The sequence below is a fragment of the Eulemur rufifrons genome, chromosome 11, assembly GCF_041146395.1.
Source record: "Eulemur rufifrons isolate Redbay chromosome 11, OSU_ERuf_1, whole genome shotgun sequence".
Lineage (NCBI taxonomy): Eukaryota > Metazoa > Chordata > Mammalia > Primates > Lemuridae > Eulemur > Eulemur rufifrons.
The window spans coordinates 14,517,501-14,527,542 of NC_090993.1; the positions used below are offsets into that span (position 1 = coordinate 14,517,501).

At 50.7% G+C, this 10,042-nt stretch overlaps 1 pseudogene; it reads right to left on the bottom strand.

Annotated features, from left to right (window-relative positions):
- Positions 1-898: 898 nt before the first annotated feature.
- Positions 899-990, bottom strand: LOC138393539 (small nucleolar RNA U13; annotated as a pseudogene).
- Between the last annotated feature and the right edge of the window lie 9,052 nt (positions 991-10,042).

Below are 10,042 nucleotides of genomic sequence, written 5' to 3' on the forward strand. Positions count from 1 at the left end.
CCTCCGCCGCCGCCTAGCCCGCCGCCGCCTAGCCCGCCTCCGCCGCCTAGACCGCCGCCTAGACCGCCGCCGCCTAGCCCGCCTCCGCCGCCTAGCCCGCCGCCGCCGCCGCCTAGCCCCCCTCCTCCTCCTCCTCCTCCTCCTCCTCCTCCTCCTCCTCCTCCTCCTCCTCGTCCTCCGCCGGTTTCGTGCCGGGATCCCATGGTCCTTGGGGTTGACCAGATGTCCCGTCGCACTTAGTCTCTGCGGGGCTGGCCCTATCGATGCTATGGAGGGGGATCACCGCCAGGGGGCGCTGCGGTTGCGGGCTTCTCGACTCCCTCTCCTTCCCCACCCCTCCGCTCGCCCGCTCCTCCTTTCTTTACTCCCTATCGCCCCGCCCCCTTTTTTCTCCACACACACGCAATTATCACGCTCACGAACTATCCCGGGACCTGGCGTGACTTTCATCGCAATCTCCCCCCCCCCCCCCGGACACACACACATAGAGACACACCCTCCCGGCAGGGAGCACCCTGAGTGGTCGTGCAGATGTCGCTGCTGCATGCGGCCTCCGCATGGGTTCGCTGGTTGACCAGATGTCTGGTCCTTGGGTGGTTGACCGGATGTCTGGTCTGTGGTTGTCATCCTGACAGGGAGGCTTTGGGACGGATTTGGTCTCTCTGGCCTCGCTGCCCCTAGGGGTCACCCTGCGATCGGTATTCTTCTCGCGTGGGGCGAGGGGGCGCTCCGGAGCATTCCTCTCCTCTCGGAGTTTCTGTCTGCAGTCTCTCGACTTGCTCTCACTCCCCTACCCTGCTGTGTGACTTTCTTTTTGGTCCTTTCATTTTATCTATTCTCTCTTTGCCTTTTCCTGCCCGCCTTTCCGCTCCCCCCCCCCCCCGGATTCATGGTTTCACGTCACGCGGGTGACGTGCCGACACACCAGGAGGCCCTTCTCACACGTGCGCGTGAACACGCAATCAACACGTTTATGAACTAGAAAGGGATCTGGTGTGACTTTGCTATTATTTCCCCTCCCCTCCTCCCCGCGCTGAGAATGAGTTTCCCCGGGCTCGTGTGCCCGCCTGGGAATCGGCTGCAGACGCCATGGCCCCGGGTCGACCACATGTTGCCCTGGGGTCCACCAGATGTCTCTGGCGAATTGGGGCCCTAGGGTGCTTGTGACGGTGTGGTCACTAGGTGTCGCTCTGGGCTCAGTATTCTTCCTTCTCGCTGTGACTTTGGTCTCTTTTTTTCGAAATTTCTTTCTTTCTTCCTCTTTTGCCCTGTTTCCATTTTCCCTTCTTAATCTCTTTCTCTCTTTTTGTTGCTTTTTTTCCACGGCAGATGGGTGATGTGTGTGTGGAGGAAACGCGGCGTCAGGGAGAAGACACATCTCACACGTGCTCGGGAACACCCGATCGTCACGCTTCTGAGTACCGACCGATGGATCTGGTCCCGAATTTTTTAATAGTTTTCTCCTCTCTCTCTCTCTCTCTCTCTCTCTCCCTCCCCCCCTTCCTTCTCTTTCCTTTCTCTCCCTTCCTTTCTTTCTTTCTCTCGCTCTCTCGCTCTCGCTCTTCTTTTCTTTCTGACAGAGTCTCTCGTTCTGTTGCCCTGGCTAGAGTGCCATGGCGTCAGCCTAGCTCACAGCAATCTCAAACTCCTGGGCTCAAGCGATCAGACTGCCTCAGCCTCCCGAGTAGCTGGGATTACAGGCATGTGCCAGCATGCCCAGCTAATTGGATATACGTGTGTGTGTGTGTGCGTGTGTGTGTGTGTGTGTGTGTGTGTGTATATATATATATATATATATTTTTTTTTTTTTTTTTTTTTTGAAACAGAGTCTCACTCTGTTGCCCAGACTAGAGTGCCGTGGCGTCAGCCTAGCTCACAGCAACCTCAAACTCCTGGGCTCAAGCGATCCTACTGCCCCAGCCTCCCGAGTACCTGGGACTACAGGCATGCGCCACCGTGCCCGGCTAATATTTTTCTGTATATATTTTTAGATACTGTTTCTGTATATATTTTTAGATATATAGTTTCTTTCTATTTTTAGTAGAGATGGGGGTCTCGCTCTTGCTCAGGCTGGTCTCGAACTCCCGACCTTGAGCGATCCACCCGCCTCTACGTCCCAGAGTGCTAGGATTACAGGCGTGAGCCACCCCGCCTGGCGTGTACGTTCTGTATTCACAGACAGACGGAAGGCAGGGAGAATGTTACCCTTTCAAAGCCCGCCCTGCTCGCCTCTCAGCCCACCGATGGCACTCTGAATCCCGTGGCATTCCTTCACTCAGCTGAATTCTTCAGCACCCGACCCCCCCCCCACCCCACCCCCGTGCCACGGGAGTTCGTTCTCATGGCAGAGCCATCGAGGCTGTTGCCACACGTGTTGTAGGTGCCTAGGCAGACTGTGCCCTGGCCCCGAGGAGGTACGGAACCGCCTATCGCCTCGGGAGGGAGGGACAAGATGTGTCCGTGTCCAAGGCGACGTCCTGTCGATCACGAGGAGGCCTGCAAAGGCTCGTATCTGCCAGGCATTGAGCCACATCACATGAAACACCGGTGTGTTCCTTCACTTAGGTGGTGTCGCGTGTTGATACTCACAGAGGATGATAAACCCACTCGCATGCCGGCTGAGCCCCCTGTGTCTCCTCCTCTATCCACTGAGGGAAAAAACCGCAACGAAAGGTAGAAAACCACAGGGGGGGAAGAGAGCCCGTCGCTCTCCCTATGTGACCGTCCGGAGTGCTCGTTCAGATGGGAGGAGGTGTGTTTGTGTGTGTGTGTGTGTGTGTGTGTGTGTTTCATTGATTTTGGTGCCATCTTTTCTCTGCAGCTGCGTCAGAGGACAGCGATTTTTCCGATTTTCACTCCGCTGAGTGAATTGCCTTTTGAAGAGAATGTCCACAGGAAGCCTACGGTCCTCCCGCGGGGGTGGCCCTCCTCTAGAAATGAATCTCGTTTCTTGAACGGAGGGGACTTGTTGACGCCATCATGCTTTCGGGACGACTTCTCAGACGCTAGCTTTGGACCGCAACATAGGTGCCCCCGACATTGCCTCAAGGGTTCCGTGGTGCCTCCTGTCAAGAGACCCCACCGACCGTCCCCAGCCTGCCCGCTCAAGGGAGCCGGGCCCCTTCTGATCTGTCCGCCCGCCGGTGAAGCTCCCTCCCGAGGGTCGGAAAGCCCACCTGTTTCCCAGTTCGGTTGAATGATGGGGCACCCGGGCAGGGCACTGGCACCGAGTGACTCCATTCTGAGTCTGTCTGCTCTGGGGGGCGGGGGCGGGGGCGGGGGCGGGTGGGGGGGGCAGTTCCGTCTCGACCCGGTGGCCTCCTACCGACTGACTCGATGGGACGGACCATTCTCACTCAGGATCGTGTACCTTCTTGGCCTAGGCACATCCCGGCACTTAAAGCCACTTTTCGGGGACACTCTCCCACGTACAGATAGATGGCCTGCACGAGTGCTCTTCCTTTCTCGAAACACTGGAAATCTGTCCTCAATTTTACCTGACCTACCTGACGGTGTGTGATAAAGGAGCATAGAACCCTCAGCCACCCTCCACCTTCCCGCTGTCCCGAGAGACAGTGCCGAGCGTGAAATTCTATCCCTGACTCTCTGTGTCCACCGGAACGTGGCCTGACTGCAGTGACGTCAGCTACGTCAAGTCGTTCTCTGGGTAGGGAAAGAACTTAACCAGATAGGCCCTATCGGTCGCTTCTCTGTTCTGATAGTTTTGTGGCAGCCATTTCTTTCCCCCTCTCTTTTCTTTTTCTGTCTCTCTCCCCCACCCCCACCCCCAAATTCTTTCTACGAAGACGTTTAGGATGTCAGATTCTGGCCACATGCCCCCCCTAGGCATACGGGGGCCAGCATAGACAAAGGTCTTCGGTACCAAGTGTTCATTCCACGGTGACAGATATTGCCACTCTTGTATTGACCAGGGCGAGATGGTGAGTGGGTCAACTCTGAAACTCCCTGTACTCTACTTCTCTCTTGGGTAGGTCCCTGCCCCAACCCTCCGGCTTCTAGCACACACCCAGGGGCACTCTCTCCTCTCTGGATAAAGTTCCAGATGATCCGATCCGCTCCGAGGAGGAAGGGGAGCTGGCCGGGCCACCCACTGTGCGCCCCACCCCCGTCAGTCATAGGGTCCGTTCTTTTCAGGATGACACCGGCAGCGGTTGCTGGGTGTCACCTAGCGGCCACTTTGATCAGACCTCGGGATCCGGAAAGTCAGGTGACGTTGGGAGTTTAAGAGCTGACTCCCGGGAGGTGTGGAGGGCGGGGAGGAGAGCACGGTCCGGACGGTCCCACCCTCTTCTTCCCGGGCCCCGCAGCTCTGGGCCCGCCCGGGGCAGCCCTAGCCTCTAGCGGGTCTCCGCCCACCCGCCCTGTTGTCTGCGGGAGGCGCCCCTCCTCCCGCTCTCTGCCTCCTCCCGGGACCGTAGGCCTCTGCCCGTCGTCTTTTTTATTTTTATTTTTTCCCTTTTGTTTGTTTCTCTTTTATCTTGTGTTTTAGGCTTATCGAATATCATATCGTATAAAAACTTAAATCACAGAATGAATTATATTAAGTAACAAGATGTGGCTTTTTATCCTACGCCGAGAACGATGAATTTTTCTCTTCGTGTCCATTTTCCTGTCCTGGAAGAAATACAAAGTTGCTCGTGATACTTCCCCATCATCTTCCAGTTTCCCCGACTGTCAACACGATGTATTCGATCGTATATCTTTGTGTGTGCACGTGGGCGCCTGTACCTATTTCTTTTCGGCATCAGTCTCAGGTCTTTTGGCACCTAGGGGGGAAAAAGGAGAAACCAATAAAGGACAGAAAGACGTTCTGTCGTTTTACGCTCCCCACCACCACCACCACCACCACCACCACCACCACTTTTGGGAGCTTGTAGTCTGGCCTATGTCCCCAAGGCAGGTTAAATCTTTTCTTAAAACTCCCAAGTGGTCCCCTGCCCCGCCCCCCCCCCCAGGTGGGCGGCCGGCAGAGTTCACAGGCTTTGTTTTTGGCAGAGCCTGGACGATTGAAATAATTAACCACAATCAACGCTAAAGCTGAGAACCCCTCCCCCCCTCATTAAAAGCTCTGTATTTCTGCCTAGCCCTATGTTCGGGGAAATTCGGAGGCTTGAGATGGGAAGGTCTACCCTATTTTCTCCTTTACCGGCAAAATAGACTCTCTCTTTCCTTCCTCCTCAAACAGCTTGTCCTCGTTATTCGGCCTCGTGGGCAAGTGGCCGAGCTTTCGGTAACACCAAGTCTTGTAAGTTGTGTTGTGTTATCGGTCTTGTTTTCTTTCTTTTCTTTTCTTTTCTTTTCTTTTTTTTTTTTTGAGACAGGATTTCTTTCACTCTGTCCTCTCCCAGGCCGCCTTGGCCTGATTGTAGCTCACAGCAAGCTCCAAATCCAGGGCTTAAGTGATCCTCTCTGCCTCAGCCTTCTGAGTAGCTGGGACTATAGGCAAATGCTGCCACACCCGCCATAATTTTTCTTTTTTTTTTTTTTTGTTGGTAGAGATGAGGTCTCATCGTGTTACCCAGGCTGGTCTCCAGCTGCTGGGCTCAAGTCACGCTCCCGTCTCTGCCTCCCAAGTTGCGGGGATCACGGGCATGAGCCACCATGGCCAGCCAGGTTATTTAAAGGTGATCGCTTTGCTATCCTGATACAAAACCCCAAATGTGCGAGTTTAAGGCACCAGACGGAGGGAGTCTCCACACTACATCGTCACGAACATTGAGGGTGGCTCACGAAACAGCTGGGATGTGGCCACACAGTAGTGATCGAGGAGATATATTCTAGTGGGATAGCAGAAATATAGAATGTCCTGAAGACACTAAATGTCGGAATGCCACAGCAGTCAATGGCTGACAAACTTCCATTCCATCGTGTCATGGTAGGCGGCTTACTTTTCTCCTGCTCCCTCGGTATGATTAAGGCCTGACGTAGAAAATGTCTACGTCTCATCCAAATCCATCGAGACGATGGAAGGGGGAACTGGGAGAGGAATAAAGAAAAACAAGAGGGGGAGAAGGAGGAAACTGCCTCCCCTGCCCCCATGCTACCCAATTAATAAATGAAGAATGGCCTCTTCCCTCCTCTTCCCAACCCCTAACTATGCCTGGAGGTGTATCGTAGGCCTACAGTCCTAAGAAATGTACAACTACTGATAGTAATGGGAAGAAATGCAGTCTAATAGGTTTCTGTGCAGTGGGACACCTGGCCAGGGCACTTACGGTGAATGGAGCTTGCAGGGCGGGCGGGAGGTTGCTCTGGGTGAGTCTGTGAGTTGGCGGTGAGTGGTGAGTGAATGTGAAGGCCTAGGACATTACTTACTGTAGGTTTTCATAAACCCTGGACACTTAGGCCACACGACATTTACCTTTAGAAATTTCTTTCTTCAATAATACATTAACCTTAGCTTACTGTAAGTGTTTTCACTTCATAAACTTTTCCATGGTGGTTTGGCTTTTTTTTTGTTTGTTTGTTTGTCTGTCTGTTTGTTTGTTTGTTTGTTTTTCTTTCTTTTAAACTTTTGGACTCTTTTGCAACACCACGACTTAAAACACAAATGCGTTGCACTGTTGTACACAGATATTTTCTTTCTCTGTGTCCTTATGTGTTCCGTAAGCTTTTTCCTACTTTTAAAGTTTTTATCGTTCTATGCACTTTTCAAAATAATAAAAACTAAAACGGGGGGGGGGGTGGGAGAGGGAAGGAGAGAAATACACACACATGAATATGTTTCCCAAGTGAACTGAGGAAGGGGGCCGAGTCAAGGTTCTCAGGGAGCCACCAGTGATGAAACGGTCAGGCTCAGAATCAGCATTGCAGAGTGGCTGCAGAGCCGGGGGGCCTGGACTGGCTACCTGGACGACACTCCGTGTTTGGTAACTTGGCGAGTCATACATCCTCTTGAGCCTCAGCCTCTTCATCTGCAAATGCAGAAATCATGGTGCCTACCCCACAGGGATATTGTGCAGAGTGAAAAAGCAAATGCAGGCAAAGCCCACAGAAGCACGCGTGGTAAACAGTAAGCCTTTAATCGTGGTCACAGTCGTTGTTATAGGATCATCTTCCTATGTCCTTGTCTTTTAAAGATTAGCAGAACCTCCCAGAAGATGAGAATGGGCTCCCCCTGAGCAAGTCTCGGCTGTAAAGTCACAGGCATGTTGAGCATGTGGCACAGAAGGCAGAATAAAAACCTGATCCCGGAACATTATGTTCCTGCAGGACATGAAATCATTGAAGGTATGGGAAATCCTACCTCATATCCGTTTTACTAGAACACCTATGATTGCGTACGCACATGGACGCACGCGCACGCGCACCCCAAACTTTTTGAGCTTCACAAAACAGCGTAACCAAGGAACACACTATGATGCTTCTTAGCGATCTATTTAGGCCCAGGTTACTCGTCACTCTGAGCCTGCCTCCTTATCTGTCCAATGAGAATAGTGTTTGTCACAATTATCGTCATCGTCATCCTACCTAACGCTTCTGGTAAAATTGAAGTGTGAGAACACCCGCTAGACAGAAAATCCATGTTATCTCTCAATTTTTCTTCCTCCTGATTTCTATCTGAATCTGTGAGCTCGCTTTGGTTCACTTCGGTTTTTCAAGAGGCTCCGGTTACCTTCTCTCCCACCTATATCGGATTGGGTCTGACGGAAGAAAGAAGGAAAAAAAAAAAAAAACATAGTAAAGAAAGCAGAACAACATTTGTTTCTGAAGCAACCGATCAAACATTGCTGATGAGCCGGTCTTTTCTATTTCAGTAAACCAAGGAGGCCTATTGTCACGAGGATGTGAGGGGCCCGGGTAAGATTGGATGATTACCCCTAAAGGAGACAAAGCAGACAGACTATGGCACATGTGATCTTAGCAAAGAGAATAAACAGTGACCTCTCTGCCGAGTTGGGCCTTAGCATACCAAAGGGAAATAAAGGTGTAATAGGATGCTCAATTTTTACTCTGGAAACAGAGGTTGGTTGGGCACTGAACTGAGAACACTGAATTTTTTACCCTCCTTGATATTCACATAGGCTTAGAGGAGGCAAAAAAAAAAAAAAAAAAAAAAAAGAATACTGAGCCTATAAGTCATCCCTAAAACTCGGATTTTATGTTCCCTTGCCTTTTCATAACTGAGCAACACACAACATTAAAGAATGGACACAGGCCGGACGCGTTGGCTCAGGCCTGTAAACTTAGCACTCTGGGAGGCCGAGGCGGGAGGATCGCTCAAAGTCAGGAGTTCGAGACCAGCCCGAGCGAGAGTGAGACCCCCCCGCCCCCGTCTCTACTAAAAATATAGAAAGAAATTGTCCAGACAACTAAAAATATATAGAAAAAAATTAGCCGGGCATGGTGGCACATGCCTGTGGTCCCAGCTCCTGGGGAGCCTGAGGCAGGAGGATCGACTGAGCCCAGGAGTTTGAGGTTGCTGTGAGCTAGGCTGACGCCACGGCACTCACTCTAGCCCGGGCAACAGAGTGAGACTCAGTCTCGGGGGGGGGGGGGACCCAAAAACAAACAAACAAACAAACAAACAAACAAACAAAAAAACTGGAAGGGACACAGACTTCCACAGGTTTGTGTGTGGCCCCTTTTACTTATTAACGCTACAGGACCTTAATTATTTGTGCTCTGAATCTGATATTCAAATTATCCTTGTGGCCAACGCGTTTGAACAGTAGATGGTAGGGGAAGAAGAGTTCACCTCCTGAATAGATGACAAGTAACGGGAGTACTGGTGAAATTACAAGTGGCTTACGTTTACACACTGAAAATCCCAGTTAGCCGCTACCATGAGTTCAAAGAAGAGATCTAAATTTCTGACCCTATGACCCTAAAAGATATTTCCTCCCATGGTGTCACAGATAAAAATAAAACTGCATCCTAGCACTTTGGGAAGCCTAGGGGGAAAGGATCGCTTGAGGCCAAGAGTTTGAAGTTGCAGTGATCTATGATGATGTTACTGCACTTTAGTCTGGGAAACAGAGTGAGGGCCCGTCAAAAGAAAAAAAAGAAAAAGACAAAAAGAAAGAGAGAGAGAGAGAGAGAGAGAGAGAGAGAGACAGAGACAGGAAGACACAAGGAAAGAAAGAAAGAGAGAAAGAAGAGAGGAGAAGAGAAGAGAAGCGTCAATCTATCCATTGCATTTTCTACCCTTTAGGTGACTGGGCTTCAGCAGGGTGATGTGATCTGACAAAGTTCATGTTGCTAAGAAATAAAGCACTGGAGTTCAAACTCTGAGTTTTCAAAATCCAGCATATCCCCCTACCCACCATACCGTGCCACCTCTGAGAGTGGATATCTCACAGAGGAGAGCTGTGGAGGCCATTCTTGGACAGACAGAGTCAAGTAGTGGAGACCATGGAGTCTCTGCTCTGCAGCCAGTCTAGAGACATATGGAGCCATTAACACTGCTTGTGAGGAAAATACCATGTCATAGGGAAACAGAAATATTTTCCGCCTTAGGCAGATACAATTTAGGAAAAGACCCGAAACCCCTCTTCTTCTAACAGTGCTTTCTGGTCAGATGCTGACCCCTTCGATTCACAGATTCAGATACATCATTCAATGCAAGCATTGTCAACAAGTCACTCTTTGCAGCTTTCTGAAATTTCTCGCATATAGCATACTTGTAAAGATGATCACTTATGTGAAGACACCACCCCTCCAGAAAAACAAAAACAAAACCAAAACAGAAGCCCACTTTTCTCTGCTGTGAAAATCAAGATCAGCTTTTATGAGATCCACTAAATTCACACAAGAAGTAAAATATAATCATACTGATATATGCAATTTTTCTCTTAGAACAGAATGCATGGTGCTCCTTATCGTCTCAGATACTGTCAACAGAAAGCACGCGGTGGATGAACAATCTCCGTGAGCTTTTCTACAGAGATGGGGTGGGGGTGTGTGTGTGTGTGTGTGTGTGTGATAAATAATGAGGGTTGAGGAGCAGATAAATGACTGGGGGAAAACAACAACAGCAACAACAACAAAAACCACTTCCTGGTTCCTCGATGCAAGCATT